Source organism: Anas acuta, chromosome 8 (assembly GCF_963932015.1).
Source record: "Anas acuta chromosome 8, bAnaAcu1.1, whole genome shotgun sequence".
Taxonomy (NCBI): domain Eukaryota; kingdom Metazoa; phylum Chordata; class Aves; order Anseriformes; family Anatidae; genus Anas; species Anas acuta.
This window is the reverse complement of record NC_088986.1, coordinates 30596569-30610418: the sequence shown is the minus strand read 5'-3', so window position 1 is coordinate 30610418 and position 13850 is coordinate 30596569. Positions and strand designations below refer to the sequence as shown.

The following is a 13850-nucleotide window of genomic DNA, read 5'->3' as shown; positions in this document are numbered from 1 at the left end:
CACCTTAAGTTACACGTTAAGAAACACCCGTGCTATTCCCATCCATCTCTTGCAGTTCTACACGTTACCCTGAGTCCTTTTCCTTTTGAAGTTAGTGAAGTATGTAAATTGGCAGTTGTGTGAGGCAGCGACTCTTAAAGCGTTGCCACAGCAAGGTCTCCCACCCCAGTGAGTAACCTGCTTGTGGACAGCCTGACAGAAAACACCTCGCTACTTAATCATTACTGACATTTGGAAGCAGCAAGGCTTTTAATTAATAGTTATGTTGATGGTGCATGAATCTCAAAAATTAGTTTTGCTTTCCACTTAATGAGCTGCATAAAAGTAATGATTAGGGACAATAGAGATACATGCCCCTGAATGGCAGAAGAGGAAGGAAGCTCCACAGTCCTTTTTCAGAAAATAAACTACTGTGTTAAAAACAAGTTAGTAAGCTCTGTAGGCAAAGTAAATACTGATTTTGTCTGCTTCTGCTGATTTTGTCCCTCTTAAACGTTCTTCAGTGAAGTACCTGTGCCTTGGACCATGACACTGACAAGCTGACCCAACAAACCTCCCGACTTCCAAGGAGTCTAGAAAGCTGTCCAGTGAGTTTGCCTCATAATCTTCCAGAACACGTGCAGGAAGTCCTAATCATTGGGAATTTTGCTTGAATAAGGCATATAGCTTCCAAGGAGAGTCCACAGCCAATTGCAAGGCGGGAGGGAAGAGTCAGAGGCTGGTGAGGCTGGTTAAAGGAATTTCTTAAAGACTGAAGTGACAACATGCAACCCGCAAACCTAAAGCTTTGCAGGTGTTTTCATTATTTCTTTTTGTTTTAAAAGTTGAGTAGAGTTAGTCCACAAAGATGTCATGTGCTGCCAGTGAATGTAGAACCAACTTGTTTGAGAGGAAGCAGTACACTTGCCCTGAGAGTCGCTTGACAGAAAGTGATGTCAGTGCAGTAATTACCAGGGCTGTCCCCGGTACCTCTGCTGCTCATACAGGAGGAACCTTTGAACTGCTTCACTGAAGGAGAAATAAACCACCCTCATTCCAAGCAACTGGTCACTGTTGTTCAAAAGAAAACTTTTAAACTATTGAATAGGAAAATATATAGCTTGTTTTTTAATATAAAATGCTATAGTATTTTTTCCATTTACCATTTGTAAACAACGCTCTGAAGAAAAACCTGCTGCTGGCCTTTTTATATGTGACTATTCTCCGTGGAAGCAAACTGGTACATCTGGTGCATGTCTCCTTTGAAAGTTACACTGGTGAGTATTAAACTGAATTGAAGAAAACTCTATCTAGTTTCATTTTTTTTTTTGTCTTCAGTAGGAAAGGCTGCAAATAGACTGTAAACAAAAGTATTTTTTTCTTGGAAAAAAAATGTAGGCAGCTTTGACTATCCAATAGTCACTAACTTTCTGACATTCAATTTTTAAGTGACCTAATTTTAACTGTTAAAAAAGAAACACTTTCCATGTAACTAAACTATACCTTATATTTACAATTTCTTAACTGGAACTTCAAATAATTACTTTTTTGTTCTAATTATGAATTCTACAAGTAGACATAAAGCTATTAATATGAAAGTTTAAAATACAATAGGAAAATTAAGTACTTGTGCTGTTTGATAATGTTTTGCTTTTGTTGGCTTTCTGGATGATAATCAATTTTTAAACTCTAGATCCATTGGATGAGGTTTGTTCACGTTTGTCAGTCGAGGGTTTTTACTCCAAAATAACTTAAGGTTTAAGTTTACGTAAAGCTATCTATTCTGGACAAAGCCTCCATGCGAGCATTCTTAGAGTTTAATTACATTACATTACAAATTCTCAGACTAGAGAGCTTGTTTAAGAGATTCCTTCTAACCCCAAGACACTTGCACCCCATACCTTTTTAACTTGTTATTTTCTTAAGTGAGGTCATTTTGTGCAAATCCAAACAAGGCAAACAGCTGCATCAGCACAACCGTGGGGTGAACTAGCAAAATGGTAGGAGAAGGGGCGAGGAAAAGGGTAGGAACTTTTTAGCCAGTCTTTGCTACTGGACAAATTGTACTGTGTAACTGTTTACAATGTTAAAACGCCAGTTATATATTAAATGCATTTAACTATTTTTCTTAGCTTCTGCAAGACATTTTTATAAGAGAAGTGATTTGAAAAACAAAATGTTACATAAGTAAATGTGATTTCTGCAGAAAACACTTTTTATGTGCTTCCAATTGTTCTTCAAAACATAAAGAGAAGTGATATTGTGTTCTCTGATTAGAGGAAACCTCTAATTAGAAGGCTTCTGACTGGGCTTCTAATGCTTATTCTTTAATAATAGAAATTCAAGTTGCATCTGGAAGACTTTAGAACAATAACATCATCACAGATATTGTAAAAAGCTCTGCTGTTGGAAAAGGGCTTTTAAATCAAAGCAGTGGACTAGAGCATTGAGGACCAGCTGGGGACAAGATGGAGCAGGCAGCTGATCAGCGTACTGGCTGTTGGCTGATCTCAATTGATGGCAGAATTGGGATATGTCAGAGCCAGTCTCTGGCAAAATTTGTCCTTTTTAGCAGCAGTTACTTTCAATTGTTTTGTTTGGGCTAAGTGCAGTTTTACTTCTTCATGAGTCAGGAACTTACAAAAGATGCTGTCACTGCAATTACAGAAATGCAGTCTTAGAAGCCCTGATTTGTATCTGTAATCAATAGCATCTGTAATATTTATGTTAACATTACAGTTAGTGCCATGTTTCCTAGCATAACGGCACTTCTCATATATATTTAAGATGGCTCTTGTTTGTTTAAACACAAAGATGCAACATTTGCAAACACTTGAACAGTGCTTGTCCTAAATAACTGCAAAGCTGGAACCAATTCCCCAAATAATGGGATTTGTTCTCTGTTAAGATTGTATTAATTCTCCTAATTACACTTGCTATTCTTTCCACGTTAATTTTCACTGGTGTGCTTTGGTGTCTAACTCTGCCCTAAGTGACAGAGAGCAAAGTGGTCATTAGTTTACACCAGCCAAAGAAATAAGGTAGCCTTCCCTCCAACTGCCTGAAGATTTCTGTCTTTCTGGCTGTGATAAATTCTCTGTATTGAGTCTGAGGAAGTGGGGGAGGAGGGAAGAGGTTGTTTTTAGAAATCCATCTTGGTCTAAGTGCAGTGTATGAATGTACAATCAGTAGTGATTTGTAGGGAAGACACTTTTCTCTCATAGGCATGAGCTACACTGAGCAGATGTTGATTCAACCTGCTACATCAGAGAGCCAACCTCCTTGCACTGATGACACAACGCTTGGTAACAGTTTGGACGCATTCTGATTGCAATTTTATGAAGCAAGAACATTTATAGTAGGCAACACCAAACTTACATGTTGCAATTTGCTCTAATTACCAGGTAGTATGCTTGGGGAGCAGTCCCTGTAACATAATGTAAACTCATGTTCTTTTGTCTATTCCAAAAGCCAGGAGAAGGAGACTTGTTTCATAACTTAAAAGTAGTGAGCAACCCGGAGGTCACCGGGTGCCTCTGGCTGCTCAGCCTGTAAAAATACGGCCCTTCTTTTTAGCTTTGGAGTCTGATATTATCTACCTGAAAATATATCTTCAACTCTGCTTATAGTGCAAGATGAAATTCTGTGTTCTGTACATATTCACTGCTTCACTAAGACGGGGGCTTCCTGAGCTTTCCCTGGATCTGGAAGGAGACTGTGGAGACATGCAGCATTTGCTTGGCCTTCCCTGATCCCTGCTGCCAGGAGAAGACTGGCCAGTGCAAGTGCTCCCTGTGAAGGGAGGTAGCCTTGTCTCATCTATCAGCACATTCCTGTTCCCTCAGACTGGAAATCAGGCACTTGGGGTGATGCTGCTGGCATCACAGGTCTTTTTCTAGGTTTCAGTACTCCACCCTTAGCGTTTTTAGGCTTAAGAAAAATGCCTCACCCTTTTTTGCTCTCTCCATCTCCTCCTTGTGAGGATACAACGTGTGATATCTTCTCCAGCAAAGATGGGCTCCTGAGCTGGAAGTGAGGACAGTTTCCTGAGCTGTTCAGGTTTCTGAAGGTCTAGCACTGAGTTAGTGAAATGCTGGAGTTGATGATATACTCTGGTTTTGCTCTACACTGTCTTTCTTTTACTTTTCCCTTCCTCCCTTTTTCCTTGTGTCTTTTGCAGTAATATTTTAAAATGCCATTTATTGACTATTGTTTTGGGGATACTGCCAGGTCTGGGGATTTATCCAAATCCTATTAAAGGCAGCTGAATATTACAGCTCCACTAACTCTCAATGGAGACAAATTGAATCATCTGTAGAGTTTGCAAGGACTGGTCAAGTTATGTCAGTATTTTAATTTGTGTAAATTTGCGCATAACCCTTGCAAGACAATACATTAAAAAACTGAAATCTGACATTGCTTTTATCTGGTTTGTTACAAATATGTGCAATGTGAAATGCAGCAAACTGGCAATAAAAAGGTCTCCCAGCTAACAGTCCAGATAGAACACGATGGCTCACCTTTTGGTGAGCCATCGTGGACATTTTAAAAGTCCTCAATTGCATGATCATGTACAATTTAAAGGCAGATACCCCCTCACTTGTCTTTTTTTCATCAGCTTCATGTAATGTGCAATGCTGTTCTCTCTCTGATAAAATGAACGTTAGGAAAAAATACACAATTTGCATCAGCTGGTGTGAGTTTAATGCATTGTTAAGGTGTCATGAGGAGTGGGTCAGTCCCTGTTGCGAATTAAACGATGATGAGACAATTGCTTAGAGTTAAGTTATGGTACTAAATATTTTTCTGACTGATGATGGATGTATTACTGAAAAGAATAAAAATTTATGCATGTGAAAACACGAGATTTCATGGTAGCTTCTGATTTACTAATGCTGGATCAAAGCCAAATAATAAATAGAATTTCCAAATAGAGATCTTAAAGTGATTTCCTGTTCTTTTGTGTGTGTGTGTGTGTTTTTTTTTGTTTTGTTTTGTTTTGTTTTTTTCTTTTGTTTTGTTTTTAGAATCCTTTGAAGACATGTTCTCTTTTTGACTCGACCTTTGTATCAGGAGGGCTGGTATGATTGTAGGTACAAGCAGTTTTTAAGCAGGAAATAGTCACACCAAGAGTGCATATATGTGCATATAAAAAAAAAAATAGTTTGTTCAAAATGACATGAAAAGTTACTGGCCCTGTTACCTTCTCCCTGTGTTGTTTATTTTGGTAGTTAAGAATCAGATCATGAGAAGCTTGTATTCCTGCAGCTTCCCCAGTGTTTACAAGGGATGAAGTACTGTGTTCTTCTCTGGCTCGTTTTTTATCATTATGGGATGCGGGAATTCTTTGGAACAGGCACAACATAAAAGAAAGGTGAAAAGACTGTCCCATTTTAAGGGGATGGTTTTTTTTTTTTTTTTTTTTTTTTTTTAGATTAATTATGCAAGGTGCAGAGCATTGCCTGCCCTGGAACCTGGTTTCATGTGTTTTCCCTAGGATAACCTGACAAGTAAGTTTTTTCAGCACCCAGAAGGCCTGTATACGTGAGCATTGAATTTGCTGAATTGTGAAACTTGTGGACTTGCTGCATGGTAAGTCTGGCACATCCAGTGAGTCAGAGATGTCCAGCCCAACACTCCCTGCACGCACGTGGAGCACGGTATGGCCGGAACGTTCCTAACTTGTGCGTAGCAGAGCACAGTACACGGACCACAGGACTGGGTCTGCCCCAAATACCTTGAATCTGAAGGTTCCTGCTTTCAGTGGGGAAGCTCTTGTTTCTGCTGAGGTGTAATTTCCACTTAGAAAAAGAGGACATCTCCACAGGAACTCCAGATGTGTAATATCCATAATTCAGCAAATGAACAAATGCTGAATTTCTTTGAGAAGTGCTTTAAGAAGTTCCAATAGAATTATTATAGCAAAATGTGCATGAACAACAAAATAAACATGCAACGCTGGAAAGAAATCAAGCTGTTGTAATTAGTGAATATCCAATTCCAGAAAAAAATGCATTTATACAGTGTATTTGTTGCAATTCACAAAGAGACTTTTCAAACTCATTTATAATGTTTGCATGATATATTTTTATGGTGCAACTTCCACCTTCACATTTTTTCATATATATTAGATAGACTATTAGGTTTATTTTTGCATTTTTTTCTGAACTTATTTTTAATTATCTGTGGGTTTTATATTTTTTTCCCTAATATTTGTAGACATTTGAGTAAGTCGATCAGAGCAAGTGTTGCATGTCTGTAAAAATATATCTGGTGTTGACTAGCGTTGGTGTGAAAAAGATACCTAAAAAAATTCTCCACGTGATCTGAAAGACAAGCTTTAGTTCTGTGTTTTTGGATGTAAAAATAGTTTTTCTTCTCTTTTAAATCTTTCTTACCAGGACTGCTGTTTAGATAATAGGTTTGCAAGTTGCAGGGCAGAATGTGATCTCCTTCGAATGACTAGAATTGTGTGGAGGCTTGCATGAAATAATGTGCAGATCAAGGCTTTAGAGAGGGGCAAAATCACTAGACCTGCTGATATCAACAGAAACTAAGAATTAAACTCTAGGTAAGAAGTTGGTAAGAGTGCCAATAAAAAAAAAATCAAATAAATTACAGTATTAACAATTAGCACTTCAAAAAGCAGGGTCTTTATTTTACTGATAATATCTTTTAGCAAGGGAGAATAGTTCATTCTGAGGCTCCTGAGCAGACAAATTATACCACTTTAATATCTACCCCAAAATATGAAATTTTGAAGTTTTGGTATTTAAGAGAGAACAATGTAAAAATCATGTTGTGCTCTGAAAAATATGTAGTTGTTGCAAATATTAATGAGTACTGTATTTGGGAACTGTGTGGGAAATGATTTTATTTTCTTACTCAAGATTTTTCAAATGGCTTTCAACAGTATTTAGACATATATGATGTGAGTGTGCAGGAGGTTTCATTGTTTCTTTGTGCCACTAAGTAATTTTCCTTCCTTGTTTCCTCAAGACTTTCACAGAGCAGCAAAGGAGGGAAAAATCACTAAAAGTGATAGATAATTTTTTGTAAAATCTTGAAAATTGACGGAGACATTCATAGCAAACTATATTGTCTGAGGAAACTACATAACCTTTTCAAATTAACATATCTGACATTAAAATATCTTAATAAACCATTCTTTCTGCACTGTGGTGCATTCTGAAGGAGGCATAGTTGAATGCTGTGCAGCTGCTGTGGCGTGTGCCAAAGTTTAGACTGATCTAAGCAAGGCTTGGAAGCTGTCTTTAGCATACAGATGAGTGATACACTCCCGAGTGTGCATTCTGTCGTGTTACCTGATGTGCTGCTGCTGAAAATCTGATGCTGACGTGTAAACCAAAAAAACCTAGAGTCAATGTATGCTATTTTGTTCACTATTTAAATTATGCTAATTTTTAATTGACAGTCTGAATAAAAAGACATTGCTTTCTGGCCCTTCGCACAGTGAATATTTGGGAAATAATTTGTTTGGTTTTAGTACAGTTTGGCACCAATATAATGCTTTTCAATTGTATGCCTTTACAAAGGACATCTTCTTTCATTTTCTGCTGCTCTGACATTCCCAAATTCTAGTCACTACCCAATTCTACAGGGTGCTTGCTGCTAAGAGTCTCAACTGCCACAATGCAAAAGGAAATATGTGCATGTGAATAAAAAAGCCTTGTATTATTCCAAGCTTCCTCCTGCTGTTTTTGGTGTGCTCCATCTCACGCGTTTGGGAATTGAATGGTTGCTAGACCCTCAGTTTACAGATCCCAAGGATGCACCCAGGTGCAGCACTGTTTATGAAAGAGCAAAGGACACATGTAACAAAGCTGCAGTACTGCCTTTATTACAGCCCTTTGTATGGGCGCATCAGAGGAAAGAAAATGCATGCAGGAGTGTGAGGTGGCCAGTGAAGGAAGCTGGGAAGGATGACTGTGAGGAGGAAGAAAATGTGACATAAAAGGGAAAGGTGCTAAGAAAATAAAGTAGGAAAGGCAAAAAGAGGCAAAAAAAGAGTGACCTGGAAAAGGAAAAAACAACAAAAAAAGAGATGGTGTTCTTGAAAGTTCTGTGGATCACATTCAGCACATTTGTCTTAATGCAGTTTGATGTTTTGTCATAATGCTGACAAGGTGCATCAGTGCAACGGTTTGTAATGCAGAATAATAAACTCACAATGTGCTGTTTTACAGGTCCTCAATAGCTTCTGGATGGTTATAATCAGGACAGTAACACCAATAGAGAGGGTAATGCTGCAGGTGAGGTGTAACTAGATGAAAGAGCATGTGATGAGAGATAAATGGAGAAGAGAGGACAGAAAAGCTGGAAGAAAACTGAAGAAGGGAGGCTGAGATACGGGAAGAGGTTAGTGACCAGACAGCTTTCCAGAACAAGCCTTTGTTTGATCACTGAGAGTAAGTACTGCTGTCAGAAATGCTGTTTCAGATGGGGAGGTGACAGGAGCTGAGAAAGCTCAACTGACTGATCTGACATGAAAAAAAGGAGGGTATGTTTGGAGGAAGTAAACTAACACAGGGAGAAATTAAGATATTTAGTGCACTGTTACCTGAAAATGTGACAAGGTATGATATAGTGACCTGTGCTGAAAAGGTAAGATTCACATTCTATAGCACTCAGTCTGAGTGGGTATAACAAAGTATGTACCAACATACAAAACGTGGGAAAGTGAGGATTACACTTCCTTCAGGCAAGCATACAACTCAACAGCTATTAACTGTGAGCATGCAGAGTGTTAAGAAAAAAAAAAAAAAAACAAAAAAACAAAAACAAACATACAAACAAAAAGCATGCAGAAACACTCAGTTTTTCTATGGATTTTTTTTTTTTTTTTTCGGGGGGGGGAAGGGATTTTTTTTAAATGCAGTGTTTTTTTTTTTTTTTTCTTTCATCTTTTCTTTTTCCATTCACTACTTCCCTGCAATTTTTCAGCTATTTTGGCTAACACCAAATTCAGATCCTTTCTTTTCAGTGTCTTTTCAGTCATGGGTTGTCTGAATTAAATGCTGTAATATTAGCTGCCTACAGTTCCTGTGATTGGACTCCAGGGGTGGCATGAGCAATTTTCAGACAATGGAGCTGGCTCTTTTCTCACTCACACCAGTGTAACTGTTGGCTTCGGTGGAGTTGCTCTTGATTCACAACGTTGTGAAAGGAGAATTGTGCTTTCTCTTTCATACATTCCTTCCTCTCCATGATATTTTTGCCTACATTTATAATTGATTTTCTGGGAATATCTCCTGCTGCTGACAGGTAGACATAGGAACTTTCTAAGGTGGAAATAAATTTGAGCACTTTTTAGGTCACTGAGTTCAATCCACTGCTGCTGCAGCACAATGTTATATAATTTGTGTCATAAACTGATCAGGTTGTACTTTAAACATTAGGATTCTGTTCTTTCTACAGTTGGTAAATTCAGACAGAAAGGTTAGTTATTTTTTAAGTTCAAAGCTGCAACCAAAATATTTTTGACTGCTCTAGAAGTATTTTGCTTTCTCGCATATGCCTCACTTTTCAGTACAGCAACCATCATAAAAGCTTGATTCTTGGCAGAGGTAAGTTCAGTTCTGAGAAAGCACAGTTCTGAAATAACAGGCATACTTAGAAAAGGGTGCCATGTAGTTTTCTATTCGTGGTCACCTCTCTCACAGATTTTAGTAGGAGTTACAAGCAGTCATCTGACAAGAAATTTTTACCACGTCTGAAATGCTACCCTGAAAGTCAATTACAGAAGGAGAAGGATATGGAACAGGTGTGTACAACTTGGCTGAGGATGGGTTACTACAGACTTCAACTTATGTTGGACTGCCTTCTCTTTACCACCCTATCTTAGCAGACCGACTCCATTTCAGCCAGCTTTGTTCCTCATTTATGGAATATTTGGGCCTACTTGGCATGAAGCTTAAAATCATTAATATAGCCAAGAAGTTTCGTTGTAATTAAAGTGTAGATGAAAGGCAGAGCCCAGCTTTCTTTGACATAATGTAAATAAGATGATCCAACTGAAGCCACCAGAATTATGCTGTTATCTGCAAATGTACTGTAGTACCTCTATGTCCCCCCTGTGTGCTCTCAGTGTATCTGCCCTTTTATCATCATGGAATATATATATATAAATATATTTCCCCTGTGTTCCTGTGTCTTTGTTTTACCCCTCACCATAGCAACCCTATTGCCCTTACTTCCCTTCTGAAGCTTGTCTCCAGAAGCTGTATTTATTACTGGAGAACTTCTTGATAGTTACCATTTATTGGTGGCAACTCTTCTTTACAATGGCTTGAGAATGGTGGCTGCACATCACAAGGGAGTGAGGAAAAGGTGCATAAGCTGTGAAAGCTGAACCATGGTTGATGTATAGCAACCCATTGGCTGTGTTGCTACTCTGGTTATTGCTTACCCCACCCTTGGGCTACTGTATTTTCAATGCAAAAGTTAGGTGCACAAGACACATCAATAAGCCTCATACTTTTAGGACTTACTGTAAATGCTGAACGTAATTGTATGGTAAGTTCATAAATGACTTGGATGCAGGGCTCAATTGTACACTAAGAAGTAAGTTTGTGGGTGATGCTGAATTGTGAGGAGCTGTTGACTCCCTTAATGGTAGAGAGGCCTTGCAGAGAAATCTTGCCAAGTTAGAGGACTGGGTAATCACCAGCTGCATGAATTTCAACAAGAAAAAGTGCCAGATTTCACACCTAGGACAGGGCAACGCTGACTATATGTACAGAGGCTGTAGAGCTGCCCTGTGGAAAGGGAGCCAGGGGCTCTGTTTGATGGCAGGTAAAATATGAGTAACAGTGTGCCCCAGCAGCCAAAAAAAAACCAAACAATACCCTGGGGTGCATCACGCACGGCATTGCTAGCTGGCTGAGGGAAGGGATTGTCCCATTCTGCGCAGTGCTAGAATGCTACCTCGAGTACTGTGTGCAGCCTTGGGCACCACCAGTATGAAAATGACATAAAACTGTTAGGGAGCCTTGAAAGGAGGGCCACAAAGGTGATGAAGGGTATGGAGGGGATTTATGAGGAGCAGCTGAGGTCCCTTGTTTTGTTCAGCCCCGAGCAGAGCAGGCCAAGGGGAGGCCTCATGGCAGCCTGCAGCTCCCTCACGAGGGGAGTGTAGGGGCAGGAGCTGAGCTCTGCTCTCTGGGGACAGCGACAGGACCCGAGGGGACAGCATGGAGCTGGGACAGGGGAGGGTCAGGCTGGGGGTTAGGGAAAGGTTCTTCATTGAGGGGGTGGTCAGGCACTAGAACAGACTCCCCCGGGAAGTGATCACAGCACCGGGCCTGCCGGAGTCCAAGAGGCATTGGGACAACACTGAGAGATGCGGTTTGACTTTGGGATGGTCCTGTGTGGAGCCAGGAATTGGACTTGGTGATCCTTCTGGGTCCCTTCCAACTCAGGATATTCTGTGATTCATGCGACACCATATAAGAGTATGAGAACACTCCTGATTTCATTGGAATTTCTTTGGCCATGCAACATTGGCATAGTGTGTTTGAGACCTCTTTGGCTTTGCTGGACATAAGACATCCAAGTTGAAGCTGCTGCACATATGCAGTACCATCCAGCCTGGTAGGATTACTAGATACAAACAATCCCAGATATATAGGCAGTGCTCAAAATCTTGCTGGAGAACATTTCTGGCTGGAAGAGAGGACAGACAAACAAACAAAGATAATGTGGGCTTAAGGTAGCTGTATTTAAACATGTCCACAGCCTTCTGCTGTAATGCCTTTGTACTTCCTTAGCCAGTTCTCTTTTATCTGCAAGTTCTTCCTTTATCAAAAAGCTGAGAGAGACCCCCACTATATGCACATGGAGAGCAGCTAGCAGCCAGGAATTCTCAGCACATCACCATCTCTCAGCTTTCCTTAGCTTTGCTCAACCGAGCACGTGTTGTTGGGCTGTTGAGAGACAGTATTGCCTCTGGTCATCATCTGCTGCGTGTTCGACAACGTGCTTATCGAGGGCCAAGGTGAGAGTAGTGAGGCAGGTCAAACTAGTTTCTCTCACCCACGCAGCACGCTGGGCCAGAGGAATTATTTGGTAAGAAGCGTGCTATGCTGGCCTGATGCAGAGGTGTGGGGAGAATCTGTTTTGTCCTCTGGATGCTTCCTAGCCTTGTAACTGCATAATGGTGATGGGTTATCCTGAGGCTTAGAGCTCTGGCAGTTATCTGTTCAGTTTAAGACATTACCACTCTTAACTGCCTGCTTTATCCTGCTGCTAGGTACAACCATGCTTTTAAGGTAGAAGCTCCAGGTCATAAATAGGCGTATTAAAAACTTGCCTACTTAATTGTGCTCTGCTGGAACGATCATGACCTCAGGCAGCTGGGAGAAAGAACATCCTAAAACAAGGTTGCTGAATGTGCCAGAGCTTGTTGGTCAGAGCCTCTGGCTCTGAACTGCGAGCAGAAAGTCATTGCAGGTCCTTGCTGGTGCCTGCCTGTCCCGGTGTACCTGCAGGACTGAGAACAGCCATTGCAGCCTTCCCTGGCACCACGGGCCCTCTGTCATCCCCAGGGGCTCCTGCTCGTTCACATGGAATATGGTTCTTACAGTTATTACGGCTTGAGAGAGCAAGAAGTACATATAAAGACATTTTAAATTTGGTGATATTGGACTAAACAAAAAGTGAGGCCTGCTCTTTGAAAGGTGAATTGCTGAAGAAAACACTCTCTTAAAACATTCTAGTTTGTCATCTTGTAAGTGGTTTATGATTCCACCATGCTGTTCTTAGCTTGTAATGACCGTTCTGTTTCGCTAGAAACTGCAGACGTATATAAAAGAAAGTAGGTTGAAATCTTTCATGATACGAAGAGTGACATGATAGGACATCAGAGTAAAAGACAAGGATTTTATCCTAATTTCATTAAGAAGTTGTGTTTATATTCTATTGCTGTCTTTATCCATCTGTTTCTGGAATGGAAGAATTTGGGAGCAGGATCAGGATCTCAGCTTTACTCAGCTGAGCGTGCCTTGTAGTTCAGAAAAGTCAGTCGGCCATAAGACACAAGTCCATTGGAAGTCAAACTTCAGTAGTTCTCATCTTTACACAAATATGTTTCTGGCAGATGATTTATAAGTTTAGCAATGGATTAAGCTGAAGTAGCCTGAAACAATGGCAGATGCTGGTGGTGTGCCGTGCCCACCTCCTACAGGTTGCCGTTTCCAGAGGGATGACTCAATGGCCTAATATCCATACCTGGATTCCGGCCGGCGGCAGTAAGGCAATGTGGGATTTAAGCCCTTGCATTCCTGCCGTGGGGGACATCTTGCAAGAGGGATCAGTGTATGCAGTTGGGTCAGATGGCTTCTGGGGCGTGTACAGCTTATTTCATTGCAAGGTGTATCTGAATGTTAATCGTTTTAGAGAAGAGAACTTGGCCATTCTTGATCTTGAAGATCAGGCATCCTTAACGGCAAAGGGAAGCTGAAGCGGTTTGGGAGGCATATGATAGAATTATACAGAAAGGAATGGAATGATGAGCGTTACGCTTTCCAGTCCATAACATTTGCCATTTCCTGGGAAAAGTTAAATAAGCCCGTTGATCATCACGGTATCTCTTCGTGTTAGCAGGATTTGGCTTGGTTTTCTCAATACGTGACAATTCAAAGATGCGAAACGAAAACTAATTGGCCAAAACCATCCCAGCCTTTGGGTTCAGCAATAGCTGGTGTCAGCAGCGCCGGAGGAGAAGCGCCCCCCTCCCACACCCCCCAGACCTTACCGGGGGCCGCTCCCGGCGGCGTTTGGGGCCGGGGGGCAGGTTTGGGGCGCAGGGCGGTGAGCGGGCTCCCGGGGGGCAGCGGCAGCCGCTGGCGGCG

General features: G+C 40.8%; 1 long non-coding RNA gene across 1 annotated transcript; it reads left to right on the top strand.

The window, feature by feature from the left end:
* Window positions 1-23: 23 nt before the first annotated feature.
* Window positions 24-7440, top strand: LOC137860711 (uncharacterized). The gene is made up of 2 exons (XR_011099141.1): window positions 24-1256; window positions 5477-7440. It is a non-coding gene; the product is annotated as an uncharacterized lncRNA (long non-coding RNA).
* Window positions 7441-13850: the final 6410 nt, after the last annotated feature.